We start from the raw sequence: 16163 nt of genomic DNA on the forward strand, positions 1-16163 counted from the left end.
GTATGAACAGTTGAGTGACTTGATTGAAGTTATTGGCTAAGTTTAGTCCTTCAAATGCTTTTTCTTTATTTTTAAGTCGAATCGCTTTGTAACCTGTTACCGCTGTTTGTCAGCTCCATCGATTTCACCTTAGAGGAAACAACTTGCTGCTGCTGTGTGGTGTCATTTTGGACCACTGTTGATCATTATTGATCGCTGCTCTTCATTGCTGTCTTCTCTCGGGTTGCACAACAGTGACCCCGCTCTCCGTCAGAGGGCAGAGGGGACCAGCTGTTGAGATTTGACAGCGCAGAGAGACTAGTGCATCAGACCACTTTCTGATTGCTTGCCAGCTTCAATCATGCTTCGGCAAACATGTGGTGGTTCCACTTAATCCATCCTTAATCCATAAATCCATCGCTCTTTAGTGCTCCGCCCTTTTTTTCTTTTTACTGTGTGTGTTTGATAGTTTGTCAGTGTTATCACTGGTAGAGTGTGTTTGCTGTGTGTTACAGGTTTCACTTACCTTTCATGTCTCTTCGGAAAATACAAAATGCAGAAAGGAACAGAAAGTTGGCCCAAGGATGAAACTGAGAATCAGGCTTTCAGAGTTTTCCTGCAATTTGTCTTGTGGATGTTCTGCTTGCTTCTGCTTGTTTAACGAAGCGAAGTCAGGTGCTTCCTTCAGCCCTGCACATGTACAGTATTTGCAAAAATCAACACTTGCTCTTTCTTCTCTTGCTCATTCGGCTCTGTTCAGCATCCTTAGAGTTCGGGGCCTTCCCTGATTTGCGTCCCTACCGGTGGGAGGCATCAGTCATTGCACACTCCATTACCTTCTCCTGGGTTGCATCAGTCATTCCAGCTTCGTTAGGCCTTCCCTGGGGGCAATCAGTGATGTCTGGCTTGTCCTGCCTCCCTGGGGTGCGCTCACTGGCTGCCAGGCTGGAACAGCAACTTCTCGATGATGGATTTGCTCGGGGCTCGACCTCTGGGGTCTGGCCATTCTTTCTGCTTTAGGACAGCGCTCGTCCTAAAACAGCCCACCTGGCTATTGTCTCATTCAGGGTAAAGAAACTTGGATAAACAAGTGGCTCTTCTTTAAGCAGATGTGTATTGATTATTAGCAAATTGAACAACTGTAATCACTGTAAGTGAGGGAAAACCCTTGAGAGAACTTTTTCAAAGCTGTTTTCATTCAGTCCTGTGAACTCAACATATAAATAATATTCCCCTGATCTGATTCTTGATGTCCGACCCAGGCTCACATGCAGGCTGTATTTTACTCTTGGCAGTCCAATTAAGCTGAAAAGCCCAGCTTATCATCTAAAACATATTGGCCTCCATCATATCGGCCCTCACTCTGTCTTGTGGCAGGACATAGCAGGGCGACCACAGCGCGCATTCACCAATCGATGAATAATGGAAAGTTAATAAAATCTACTGAGTCATAACCTTCTAATCGTCTTTTTCTGTTAATCATGCTTCGCTGGTTGCTCTAGGGTTGTTTGCGTGTCTGTGTGGCCCTTTAACGGCACTCATTACGTTGATGTATAACACTGAGCTGTGCAGTCTTTGGGAGCAGACTTGCTTGCACAGTTCTTAAAGTTGCATCTGTTATTTGGTGTATAAATTGTTTTCTTCTCCCGCTTTACCAATTCAGAGCAATAATGTTTAATGAGGTTGTAGACTATTAGAGACATTTTACATCCATACAGTGTTCCCTAAGGCTTTGTACAGTCCTATAGTATTTTTTCCCCTCACAGAATTACACTCCCATTAAAGATGTCAGCTAAACGTCTTAAATATAAGCATAGAGGCTCCCTGAATCATTTTAACATGCTGATTGTTTCTTTTCACCTCCCCCCAGCACTTCATTCTTGCTCTCAACTGTTCTTGCTTTCTTTGCTTGCATGCTTGTGACATGAGTAGCTGACTGGTAAAGGCTGCGTCTCAGTGGCTGCCTGGTTACTTTGTTCTGAGGCATACAAATAGCCCCAGCAACTCATTTCATCCCCTCACTTTTGCTCTGCTCTGTCTCTCTGTGTGTAATCACTAGCTGAGAATTGGCTGAAGGGCCCACCTCTCTCCTGAGGAGTGTCCTCCTACTCTCATTACTGTGGCATTGGCTCCTACTGTGTGTGTGTGTGTGTTTGTGTGTGTGTGTGTGTGTGTGTGTGTGTGTGTGTGTGTGTGTGTGTGTGTGTGTGTGTGTGTGTGTGTCCAGCCTAAACCCACTTTAGAAACAGCCCTAAAGCACTGGCAGTGTGGAGTCATGCCTCTCCTTTCCTATTGTTTATCTCACAAATACTCTGGCCTTTGAGCTCCACACTCTATCCACCTTTGCTTGTGGCTCACCACTACCCCAGGTAAGGTGACTCAGGCACGGGCATAGAGCCCAGCTGTCTGACCTCCCCGTCCTTGAGCTCCACCAGGACTCCTCTGGGTTATTAGCAAGTGTTAGCATTAGCAGTTGGAGCCTCAGGTGCAGACCGATAACCCCTCCACACTTCCCCCCCGTGTGACCTGGCTCACACTCAAATCACAGATATTTTCTTTCACGCATGCTTAAACACATCTAGTTTACAAACACACATACCCACAATGCATCCTGTTCTCTCTTGCATACACTTGTATGCACACATTTATTCACTACAGCACACACACACACACACACACACACACACACACACACACACACACACACACACACTTACGCTGCTAGTGATGAGTCACAGCCAGCAGAATAATGTGGAAACAGATTCATAAATGCAGATCATTTAAATTCATCAAGACGTTATTGGGAGAGAGAAGGGACAATAAAAGAAAATGAAGATGGGATTCTGCTCCCAATCAACATCGCATGTAAATCACCGCAGATGGACTTTCTATTGGCAGTAGCGGTGATTTGAAATAGCACTTAAATCACCAATACAGCCCAGAGTTAAGCTGCTCTCCTGCTCACAGTTGCTGTTACTGCACGAATTGACCATTAAGTTTGGAGGGGATGAGGAGAAATTTGCCACGTGATTGACAAATGCCATCCTGAGATTAGGTGAAATATGTAATAAACAAATTTTTATATTATTAGATGCAAATATAAATGGAGGGAAAGTCCTTCAACCTCCCTGCCCCCCCTCTATCACTCTCACCACTTTGTCTGTCCCGCATCCGCATCCAGTAAACGCTTTTATTGAGCTGGTAATGCATGTGTGTGTTGGGATTGTGTTTTTGTGCACTACATCGATGGATATTGTGTGCACGCTTCCATTAGCGGCTTTCAAGCAGGTCCCAACAGCAAGCTGAACCTGCAAATGTCTGCATGGTTTATCATCAGACTGACTTCATGTAAGAATCACTCAGCCTCTCACCATGTGATGGTCTGATGAAGCTATCCGTGGAGAGTTACATGTGTAAATAATGGTTATATATATTGGTTATATAACATTTCATTCCTTTGTTCTAGTTAATGGCTAATGAAAATGTCTCATTGTATTTGAGATTGCCTGAGATGGCTTCACTGTCAAAAGATGGAATTAAAAAATTCAGAAAGCAGCTGCTAGCAGATGCAGCTAACTGAAAGAAGAACAGCACCTAAATCAACTGCAGGGACAGGGATGGTTAAGGACCGTTCCGCAGGTCATTGTTAGAAAGCCTCTTTCCCTTTCGGAACGCTGGCATACTATCCAAAATCACACACTGGGGCAACATTTTGCTGCCATTGTTTCAAATAGTGTAAATTGAAAAAAAAATCACCAATTTGCTAATTGACCGGTATATCTTGTTTGTTTTGATATGTTACAGAAAGGTAAAAACATCATTTGACATTTTCAGGGAGAGTTGTGTGCTGTAACAGATTTTTGATGGTTTTACAAGAACATATCAAATGTATAAAACACAGCCATCCAAGAACAAAAGTGTTGCCCGATGCATATGTCATATATCGCACAAGACGCTGACACTGCTGTGTTGGATGTCACGCCTGTCACACCGCTTCCACTACGCTGGCCTGCTATCCAAAATAACACACTTTTGCCATCATGGTTTCGTTCAGTGTGAACAAAAAAAGCTGGCATAATGAGAGGTTTTTGTTGTGGCAGTATTGTGCAGTCTCTGTTTTTTAAAGGGCTTGTTAGCTGCCTGAGTTTTTGGCTCAGGCTGGCGAGGATTAGCTTATTAAAGACTGAAAGTCACTGATTGACCAGGTATATCGTATGTGTTTAATCTTTATACAAACACAAACTCAGGGGGAGTTTGGCTGGTGATGCCACAGACCCGTTTCAGGAGGTATTGAGGTCCAATACCCAGCAACGCTGGGTGAATTTTTGTTTTCAGAGAGCAGTCTCGACCAGAACTCTGACTCATCTGACATCATGATCTATAGCCGGGCCGACATCCCGTGCAGGATCGGGGGTTGAGGTAAAATGCCCTGAAGGCTCAATGGCCAAAGGCACAACACATGGTCAGGCATTCGATTTACATTTCAAAATTGTTTTATTTCTTTTTTTTCTGTTATTGCAATTATGTCTCCTCGTGGAGCAGAAATTCTGAAAAAAATTAATGTTAAAGTGCCAACAGAACAACAAAAAAAAACAAAAAAACAAAATAATCAGAGAAATAAAGGGGGCACATTGACCAGGAGTCTGTGACAGGCAGGAAGCAGTGATTTTTGTTGCCAGCTTGAAGCCTCTCTGACCTTCCAGCTCCCTTATCCCTCAGTGTGCAATCCAGGGGGCGACCTAAGTGGGGGAAATAAAATGAGGGGTGCAATCATTTTTCCCTTGCTGCTCTATTCTTGGCCTGACAATCAATCTGCGGGGGCACAAGGCCTGAATGCTGCATCCTCGCCAATGTCCCACCCTGCCAATATCTATGGTAAGCACACAAACACAGTGCTGACTCACAGTCCATATTGTGTTTTGTGTGTGTGTGTGTGTGTGTGAGTGTGTGTGTGAACCTCTGTGGTACTGACAAATATGACAGTTTCAGATCAGAAGGAGAGATTGAGGTTTGTAATCCTCGCTTAAACACTTAAAGACAGAGCCACCAACAGTCAATCAGCGTTACACACGCCATCGATACCAGGAGGCGTGCATTATGATCAAAAGACAGTTGACCCAAATTTTAATATGCAGATTTCAGCTTTAGCTTATCATTACTTCTCGCTCCTTCTCTCCTCTGTTCTCCTTCAGTCGTCTTGCCCTGCCGTGTAACCCACCTTGCCTTTAACACTCATTCATTCCTTCTCCTTTGTGATATTCTACCGCTGGCCATTATTCCTCTCCTGTCAAGGGTAATTAATTCTTTAAAAAGGAGTGCCACATTTGTTTGAAGATAACGTCTGCTCCTGCTACGTCTCAGTGGTTTGGTGTTTTACTTCCGTCGTGCACTGAACCCAAATTATTTTGTTTTTCTTTTGTTTTTTAGGAGAAGGTGCAAATCTTCTGTGATTTATCACTCTTCAAATCTTTGATTTGCATCCGAGCAAATGTCTTTGGTTTGCTGTCAAACTGTATTTGAATGTTGCCCCTTCTCTAGAAGCAAGTGGCGAAGGCTCTTCATCCAATCGCACAAAAGGAAAAAAAATTTGATTAAACTAGGCAACAAATTAGCAGAGAAGTATGGAGCCACACTCTTCTCCCTTTATGTACCTGTCTTCTTCGTCCTTCTCTGTTATCACTCCTCTTAGAACCAATTTCCCTAATACCACCCCTCAGTAAGCCAGTACGTTAGCATATGCTCTGGCTCATATCCTCCTCTTTCTATTTATGCCTTCATCTGCTCTTCGCATACCACTCCTAAATCATTCATGCTCTCCCTCTTTTTCCTCCCATCCTTCTAAACCCTTCTGCCCATCTTTTCCCCAAGTCTTAGACAGATGGCTTACATGCTACATGCCCGTCTTGTTTCTACGCTTATGAAGCGCATCATTACATGCAGCTGAAACATTGATCAAATGCTTTCTCTGACATGGCAACGTCTGATTATGCAGGGTCTGGTCCTTGGAGGGCCAGTTTGCATCGTGGACACTACGCCCCATGCGAGCATCATGCGTGGTTCACCATAAAGGCTCAAGGTTGGGTGCAAGTTTGTGTGAAATTGTGTGTGTGTGTGGTGGAGGTGTGGAAATTTCTCGTTTCTGAGATTCATTGCGATACAAACACGGAAGATTCTGCATCAGTGCATTGACAGCCTATACAAAATCTTAGCCTACTAATGTTGACTATTAATTTTCCAGTGTCAGCTCGACAAAAAAAGTTAAAGTTACATTATTTGGTTGCAACTTTGCTCTCTTGCATTGAATTGTATGCAAACATTCGTCTAACGTTACTTTAATATGTTGGGCGATAAGGCAGATGGGGAGGCAGCAATCGGCTACAAGTGATAAAAATCACAAGCGCTTTTTTGAAAGTGGAAGTCTGGCATTTAATTTTTATGAACTGGACAATTTATGTACTGAGATGGTTGACGCTGATACTGGAATGAAAAAGCTGCAGATTGTATTTTGTCTGCAGAAGTCTGTTTTTGAAAAGGATTTTTCTAAATAACAAAGGAGTTTAGATTTATCTGACTGCTTCTGTTAAAAGTCACAAAATGTATCTTTCTGGAGAAAGGTAGTTGATTGTTGAGTCGCATCCCCAGGTTGTCAAATTGACGCTTTGGGTTGGTTTTTGTCCTGTGCTGCCATCCCAAAGCGTCAGTATTTAACAATATCCAGAAGCTACATTCTGTTGCTTTAATAGATGAAAAATAGCCATGTTCAAAAATATGCAATACTAGGCACCGGATGATGTGAACATTTACTTTCACGATTATTCTCACTTACATAATTGTGATTCAAGGTATTATACCAATAATCATCCAAATATTCATAAAACATAAACATAAAAACTAGAATTGCATTAAAATGCAGCTTTTTAAAAAATACAAAACAGTCAAACAATCAAAGAATCCTAATAAATAATCATTATTCAAAAGGTCTGCCTGCACAACTAAAGGATAAATAAATAATGGGAACCTCACCTGTAGTTCTTTTAATTTGGAATCTGTAGTATTTTCACACATCCGATCTAACTGGTGATAGGCTAAGGCAACTCAGAATAAATCAGGAAACCAATACAGGACTGGATGTCAGTGAACATGACAGCTTTTGCAAGTCATCATTTCAAGGATATCCACAATTATCTTTATCCAAATAATGAAAATTCACCACAAGCATCTCGGGTTGTTTTTACCGCGGCCTGCAATAAAATCTTTTATCCTCAGGTATATCGTATTTGAATTGACTCGTGCAGTTGGTGAAGATTCACACCTCTGATACATGTAAAAATAATAATACAATCCATATAAAATAAAAGTAGAGATACATGTTACATAACAAAGTAAGGAAAAACAGCATGAAAGACAACAAAGTCGGCACAAATATTCACATGAGATATGTCAACAGTTTGGCAGACACGTACAAAGAAATACCTGAGTTTACATATTTTCTCTGATGGACAGACCCTCCTGACTTGGCTGCCAGTGGCCTAAATAAAGAGTTGAAAGAAAAGCACCACCTAAAGGTAGTTGGGGGGGATCAAACAAGCCAAAAATGAAGGAGAGGAACAGAAAATAAAGATGCCATGGAGAAGGTACAAGGATGAAGGAAACAGCAATGTGATTTTGTTAAAGGAGGAGGGGTGTGCACTGAGCATGCCCTCAGAGGTAAATACTGTGGTGCGGCAAAAACAAAGAGCAACTGAAAATGGTTTCTGCTGTTATATCACAGGGAGATTAAAGATAAATCGTGCTATATATAGTCTGTAATCTGCAGGAGGGTACAACCAGCACGCGAAGCGAGAGTCAAAAAGCCACAGTAGTAGATGCAGCTGGGTAAAATTGTGTGGGAAAAGCGTTTTTAATGTGTATGATGAGTAGTCAGAATCACTTCACAGACGCATTAAAGTCTAAAATCGCGACTTCGCCCATAGGAGTTCTTCATCCTGACATGTTTCTACGCTGAGAAGCTTTTGGTAAAACTCAAAAGACGAAAAGCAGATGCGTCCTTCTCGCACCGCGGCACAAAGATTAGCAACGAGACCGATCCATCAAATGTGCGATATTCAAGAAAAGTTGAGCAAGGGATCAGAGACGACAGGAGAGGATCAGTGTGAGCAATGAAACTGTTTGTGAAAGACGGTCCAACATAAGCCGTAACTCCACTTGAGTGGTACCTTCACATGTCGGACCGTAGACATCAAAAGAAATTCAGAGCTGTTAGACACGATGAGGATTCAAATTAGATTTACTACAGTTCTGTGAGTGTGGGTGTTCATTGGTTCAGCATATTTCATAGTTATCACCCAAATGTCTGAAAAGAGGGACATTTTCACTCATCACCCCTGAGGAGATGAGTCTGGCTTCCCTGAAAAGAAAGCAAGGACTGAGACTCAGAAGGCAGAAGAGGAAGAAAAACATGTCATGACAAGGAAGAAAATGGCTGCCTACTTGTGTTTTTTTTTTCTTCGCAGAAAGTCCTGAGGTGAGGGAACAGAAATGGAATCCATTTGTGGAAAGATATGGAATGAAAAACGAGGGATATTGTGTCGAGATTAAGAGGCGGTTGGTCATGGAGAGATGGTGGAAAAGTTGGGGGGGAAAGAGGATGAAGCATTGGAGGATGAAGCGTTGGAAAGACAAGAGTCTGACAGAAGAGCAAAAGAGAAGAAAAGGTTGAAGAAGAAATGGTCGATAGAAGTTTGAGATTGCTTTTTCCATCTTCGAGGTTTGCAGGGTCACTGGAGAGACAATCACGTTGACACACACACGCACAGTCTGGAATTGATCCAAGTGCTCATTTTCAGTCTAAAGGATATTCCCAGTTTGGGCATGGGATGAAAATTCATTTATTGCTTCAGTACATGAACGACTTCATTTTCACCGCTTGCCTTGTTTCCCACTGTGGACAAAAGAGAAATAGCAACAAAGCCTATTACACATTTGTCCAGTTTACAGCCGGTTAGGTCTTGTTGAATGCCTCCCTCTTTTAGACTGTGTCACCTCTTCAGTGATTGTGTGTGTGTGTGTGCATGTGCCAGTTCGTGCCTGCTAAATATCATTGGGATTAGCGCCGGGGGCTTAATTAAAAAGCAATTACCTTTGGTCGCTGTGGGCGACGCTTGGCGGAGGGTAGCTCGACTAATCTGGTGAACGGTGTGAGGAACCCTCAGCGTGCAGCACACACACAAACACGCACACAAATTGCGCAGTTGTATGCAGAATTAGAGGGGGATTAAAACAATTGTTAATTAGTGAAGAGGGATAGAGGCTGAAAGGGAAGAGAAGGGGCTGAAGGGCCGGACTCACTGCACTTCCCTCTGCCTCTCATAGCCTCCATGTGTTTATTTATGAGGTTAAAAGGGCAAATTATATACCCAGAACTCATTCTCTCTCTTTATCTCTGTCCGTCGCCCATCCTCCCCTTTTCTCTTTCTCTGTCTCTCTCTGTCTCTGTCTCTCTCTCTCTCTCTCTCTCTCCAACACATCATTCTACTGTCGCTCTCTCTTGCTCTCTCAGACCCCAAAATAGGTTAGCACAGTTAGCGGCACAGCTAATCTTTTAATTTTAAAGCTCCAATTAGATGTTGCTAATGACAGTAATTAGATCATCTCTCTGAGACTTGCTGCGATGTGCCCTTGAAAAACCCTGTATGCTTGAGACACTAGAGGGGAATCTGCCAAAAAAGTGTGTGTGTGTGTGTGTGTGTGTATGTGGGTCATTTTTTTTACTGTAACACAGACAGACCTCTTTGAATATAAAGGAAGCGCCGTATTCACTTGTAAACCTGATGATTTATGTATGAGGGTTTTGAAAATTGTCCTAGGGTGAAGTTTGGGTAAAGAGTGCGGAGTTAAATTATGTTGGATGAAACAAAAAAGAATAGGAGATGTGAGCCACTCTTGGCTAGGGTTGTGTGGTCTGCATCCGTCGTTACCTTACAACATATTATTCAAGACAATCTGAAAGTCTACAGAGAACATTCTGCGTTGGCCTTCTCTCCATGCTGTGTGTATTAAAGAGATCTAATTCATCACACCAAGTCTGGAGGAGAATTTTCCTCACATTTCTCACAAATAAATGAATAACTGCCGGCCTCCTCTGGTCATTGGCTATGCTCTATTTCTCTCCATGCTTCACTGCGTGCACTGTGTATCTACTTCCAACACGTGGCACGAACCATCTCAACATCTTCTATCTCAAGCCTAAAGCTTTATGCAACAGAGTATTACATAACCAGACACAACAAACTAAATGTTGTCTGGACCCATTTGGTTTGGTGCAGGTTGCTGAACTCTAATCTGAGCGGAGGTGGTCTGCGGCCAGTCTGTGTATGTATGGGGTCTATGTTCTACAAGGGAAGCCTCAGAACTGAGATAGTTCTAGATGAGGTGTGAGCTATGTCTTGATTTATGGTCATATTTAAGGTGCGAGTGAATGTCAGGGTTAATTCGAGGGATTTTTTTTCTTTGAAAAATGGAGTTTCACATGTCTAATTGGTGCTTTCAGTCCAAACAAAGTCAGAGCTACAAGCTGCATGCGTGTATTTGTGATTGCCCTCAGGTTCGTCGATTTGTGGTAGTTCATCAAGATTTAATTTTGGATTGATGTTTTTCCATCCCGGAGAGAGGCCATTAATTACCACTAACCACTCTGGGAAAAAATACTGACACACACACACACACCCACACACACCCACACACACACACACCCACACACACACACACACACACACACACCTACACACACACACACACACACACACACACACACACACACACACACACACACACACACACACACACATACACACACACACACACACACACACCTCTACTACTAGCTGAGGTATCATAATTGTCCTCTGTCCTCTTTCCGTCCTGCCTTGCTCTATTTATAACCTGTTTTTGGCCCCGCCCAGCCAGACAATGCCATGGCAACGAAATGATTGACAAGCCAATCGACGAGCACTCTCGATCCATCCGGCTCTCTCCTTCCTCATGATGACCTTCCCTCTGACATCACCAGTGTCTCACTGTCTGGTTTCAGTCTGTACTGTCTGTGTGTGCGATCATAACTCAGTTTGGATGGCCTTACACCCCGCTGCTAAATGTCCGCTCTCACACAGAGAGAGTGCACCCAGCTTGCAGAGGGGATGTGGGTCATAAAACACACACGCTCACACACATACATTACTGGTACAGTACTTTTACATGAATAACCTACCCTCCACTCCAACTTTGCCTGTTTATTAGCTTAGCCAACACATTTAATTCAGAATTTGAAGTACCATTCAAATGTGTGGAAAAGTAAAAGTATTTGGTCTGTGTTCACCAGCACCAGTTCAAAATTAGCAGTGTAAAAGCATCGACCCATTACTAGCCTTGTTGCTCTTAGTTTCGAGTTTTGCATATTGGCTAATCATGAAACCAAAAAACTGTGAAGTGACGTGTAGAAGCGAATGAGTTCGAAAGAGTTAATTCATCTTCATAAACTATTTCTCATATGCTGCTGTGATGCTTAATTAAAATTGATGCGTACAGCAGAAGCAGAACAAAGTACTAAAACCAGCTCAAAGCTGGCCCTTTTGTGCTTTGGCCTTTTCACAGTATCTCCTCTTCTGTGTGTCTTCCTCTGTGTTTGGCAGCAAGATGCATTAGTGCCTTGGAGTAGCTCTTCTCACAGCTAACTCTCGAGCAATGGTATCACTCGGTCTCCTGTTAGCACCACTACAAAGATATTGATTCGTAACTTTATAACAGTCATTGACAGCATGGGGAGCTTACTGTCTCAATATCAGCACGGGTACCACTCTGACAGGATGACAAATTTTAATTTGCCGTCACGACTGTCTTCAAGTACATGCTCTGCGATTTAATTTAGTATCTTCTTGGCTGCGTCTCTGTTTGCCTAACAACTGAAGTATTATCATTCCTTCTCTAAATCTTATCCACCAGTTCCATTTCAGACCTTCACTCATGTCCCCAGTGTTTTATTAAATAATAGTTTTACTCTCCTATGTGCTGGAGCTGTTTAATCCAAGCTTGAGAAAACACTGCCACTTTTTACAAGAGTTAAGAACACAGCATCCATCCATCCCTCTACCTACACTTGGCAACAAACATAACTGACTGACTCCACTGTTTTTCTCCCCAACCATGTCCTTCACCTCCTCTTGCAGGATCCTGAGCTGTTCTCAGGCCAGATGGGATACATTATGTAATCCTTTCAACGTGTTCGGGGTCTGCCTTAGGCCTCGCCCCAGTTGAGGTGCATGCTTAAATACCTGCACAAGTAAATGTCCGGGAAGAAACTCAAGCTGCTTCAGCTGACTCTTTTCAACACTTGTACTCTTTGTGTACATGTGTGCTCACCACCCAGTGAAGGAAATCGCCTTCAGCTGCCTGTGCCGGATTCACGCCTGCAATTCCAATCATGCACATGCTCATTAGTGAGTCTGTTCACTAAATGTAGCCGCTTCAGCAGCTTCTGAGTGCTTCGGATCGCAAATGGTTGCTTGCCAATAGGACGCACCCACATCAGAAACATCAGCGTTGTGTCCACACAAGGAAAAAAATTGAGGGCTCCTCTGTAAGGACCGATTAGGACAACGTGTGAAGCATTTTATGCCCGCATGCCTCATCGTTTAGCCAATAATTCTTGAAGTGTAGACATTGGGATCTGCACTGTTAATTAAAGTTCACCTGAATTCTGTGATCCAACTAATCGCCTTACCGTCAGCTTGGCGGTCTAAGAGGTTGACTAACAGACTTGGTAGTGCTCAAACTGTTTGTCAAGACTACATAAACTGAGACCAAGTCAAGACTGAGACCAGAGCGTATCGACAGCAAGACCAAGCCAAGATTGAGAGTTTGAGACTAAATCAAAACCAAGGCAGGGCAAGAGCAGACTAGATCCCACCCTCGCATGACACACTTGTAATAAAATATGGAACATGCAAAAAGGAAATCGCCAGGTCTCAAGTACTACAACGCTAGTACTCAATTTTGTTTTTGTTTTCATTATCAATATACTTTATAGACCTTTATCATTAAGCTCAGGTAACTCTTCACTACTATTCTCTCTCATTCGATACCCATGTGACTTTGCGCTGGCCTCATGCTTCATCTTATTTTACCTTAGAACATAATCAAAGTTCCTTCATCTGAGGCGGCATCTCACACCAAGGAGGTGTCCATAGCATCAAACCTTTCCATGGCAACACAAAGACGGCCATAACAAGATGAGAGCTTCATTGTGCATGGGTTACAATACTGTACAGCCAGCAAGCATGAACTGCAAATGGTTGCCTTGACAGTGTCACAGGCTGCTTGTGAAGAGAAAAAAGAACCAGTGAGCGGGCAAGCAAGAGGAAATGAAAAGGAAAAATAATGAAGGCACAAGAAATGTCATCTCACCCTACACATGAAGCGGAAATATACTTTGGTAGTTTGGTCACGGCTAAAGAAGTGCCAGAGCCAGTTTACGTAAAGGTTGCAGTTTCGTAACAGCAAACGGGGATCAAGGCTGACCGCTCAAAACAGTCCTGACATGAGCTGTAACCCTCGCCACCTCACCACTGCTACATGAAACACTCTGACCCCATTTTACCAGTCCTCTCAGGCCTCATGTCCTCATGTTCCTCAGCGTATTGCTAGTTAGCTTTGTGTGACTTTACAACACCTTTGCACAGACAACAACATAATCCACAACCATTATAACATCTGTGCACATTGGTAATTTTGTTTGAGGTTGAAGTAAGAGGACTAAAGCAAGCGTTTTTTTAATAGGTGTCATATTTCCATCCTGAGAGAAAAATTTTATTATTTATGAATTGGAGCTTTTTGTTTCAGCTGTAATTACAATGCAGACTGCTCCTAGCAGAGCCAGAGGCTAATCAGAAATGTCTGTAAGTCAGGAGATGGGGTACATAAAGCTCAGGAAACCAATGACCCGAGTGTATGAACTAAATCCAAGTTAAGTGATTCATGAGCCTAGCAATTGTAGGAAACTCTCCCTTTTTTTAATGACAAATGTCAGTCAAGGTAAGAGATGGCCAGACTGCCGGTAAAGTGTCTTAGGGTGAAGAGACGGCTTTCATGCTCATTTGTAGTCTGGGCTTCAAGGGGCTGTTCATTGTTCATTCCCAGCCATTCAAACCTCTGGTACAGATATTTTTAATGGCTTCCATTATGATAAACTAGCTTGCATTAAACAGCGTGCATTAGATTAATTGTATCTGGCATCTGTAGTTGTTCTTAAAAAAAAACCCTCATCTGTTAACCCCTTCTGTGGGTACAACAAGAACAAAACAATGCGGCTTTCTGAATTCTGCAACAAAAAACAGTACTTCTATTTTCTGTTGCTGTGTAAGCAAATGAATGTTGACTTTTGATGACCGATTTTGCATTTGTAAGATGAATTCTAACACGCTGCCCGGAGTTCATCTTTGATGAAATTAATGAGGCACCTCTGAGATTCTGTTGTAAAAATGCAACAATGCAGAAGAGTTATAAACACCACAGCTGAGCGAGATGTAACGCACTTAGAGCTCGGATGTGAATTCACGCTGAATCGTAATGTCCTGCCTAGACTCTCCTGGGCATTGCAGGTTATATCGCTGCCACAATGCCATTTCATCAAATGAAACAGTTGTAAGATCTGATTGAATGGCTCCCAAACCCCAGAACTGTATATTCCCAGTAGTATGGATGGATATCGGGCTGATGTGCTGTTTTTGCTGAATTGCCTCTGGAAACTGCATGTTTAAAGGCACTGAATTGGAGAGGACAAATAGTCACAGTAATGGAAGATGGCCACGGGCTATGTCTGTGGTATGACTCAGTTTTCTGAGGCTATTTTCTTTTCTACTATTCTCCAATATTATTGCAGGGTAATCATAGGCAGTGCTGTAGTTTTGCTCTATTTCATCTCTGTCCACTTTTTTCATTTTTCTTGGAAGTCTTTTGGCCTGATGTGACTTAAACATTAGCGGCATGGGATTACCCGTTTTTCTTCTGTCTAAGCCCGTTGTTTCTGTTTATGTGCCTGCGCTGACAGGCCCGTGCCTTAATCAGGTGGTAAATCAATTCAGGGCTCCAACCTTTCCATAGACGTGTCGCTCATCGCCTAATTGTTCAGTTCACTAGTACCTAATTAACTAATACACGCACACAGACACATGCGCGTGCGCACACACACAGATACACATACGTTTGGGTGAGCAGCTGTGCCACTCTTTCTAGTTTGTCACAGAGCAGACTGGATTGATAAATGGCTTTAACGCTGGAGGTGCTGACTGGTGTTAGTGAGTCTCACGCCGATTGGCTGCACAGTCGAGACGTCACACACCCTCTGTCTCTGACTCTCTATTTCCATCGTTTTCGCTCACCTCTCTGCTGCCTCTAAATCGCCCTCCGTACTTAGTGTACTGAGTTCCTTGTTAATGCTCAATTGACATTTATAAGTGGCTGCTTTCTTTACAGTGATTAAGCTGTTTCAGGCCTCGATGTACCGCAGTCACTAAAATAGCAATTCTTGGCATCAGGTGCCATAATGGCTTCCTACAACTGTATTTTGTCCTTTTTTTCTTATTTGCACTGAGCAGATAAGGAAAGTAAATCTTGTCATACTTAATTATAACTGACTGACTATTTGTAAAGATAACCACACTTGTAGTCAAAGAAGCCAACGTGTGCATACTAATGGGATTTTATGTTTACTCACAGTCCATGAAGGCTGTGTCTCAGCGATATATGTGTGTTCTTTGGACACTTTTGTGATTAAACAAGACTCACAAGTTTTTGATTTTAAATGCTGTCAGCAAAATCTCAGATGTTCCTCTTCACTGATGTATGTATGTATTTGATGGAAAATCAATAAGGAAAGCTAAACCAACAGCTACTTCTGGAGCAAACAAGAAACCTAGCCGGAGGAAATCTGTCTTTGTAAATCTAGCCAAATTTTCATGGTCCGGTATTGCCTTGATCCCTAAAACTAGCCCACTTGTAGCAATGCGTTTTTGATTTAAAAAAAAAAAATCCTGTGCCAGACTTGAGCTATTTTGAGCGCATTAAAGATGGCATGTGTCATTACTTTATTGTGCCTGTTAAATAGGGTGACTCACTGTTGGCTTGATGTTGCT

General features: G+C 42.7%; 1 protein-coding gene across 10 annotated transcripts in view; it reads left to right on the forward strand.

The window, feature by feature from the left end:
• The window catches only part of utrn (utrophin), a 193325-nt gene that overhangs the window by 72078 nt on the left and 105084 nt on the right, over nt 1–16163 (forward strand). The window lies entirely within an intron of this gene.

The sequence above is a fragment of the Sparus aurata genome, chromosome 22, assembly GCF_900880675.1.
Source record: "Sparus aurata chromosome 22, fSpaAur1.1, whole genome shotgun sequence".
Lineage (NCBI taxonomy): Eukaryota > Metazoa > Chordata > Actinopteri > Spariformes > Sparidae > Sparus > Sparus aurata.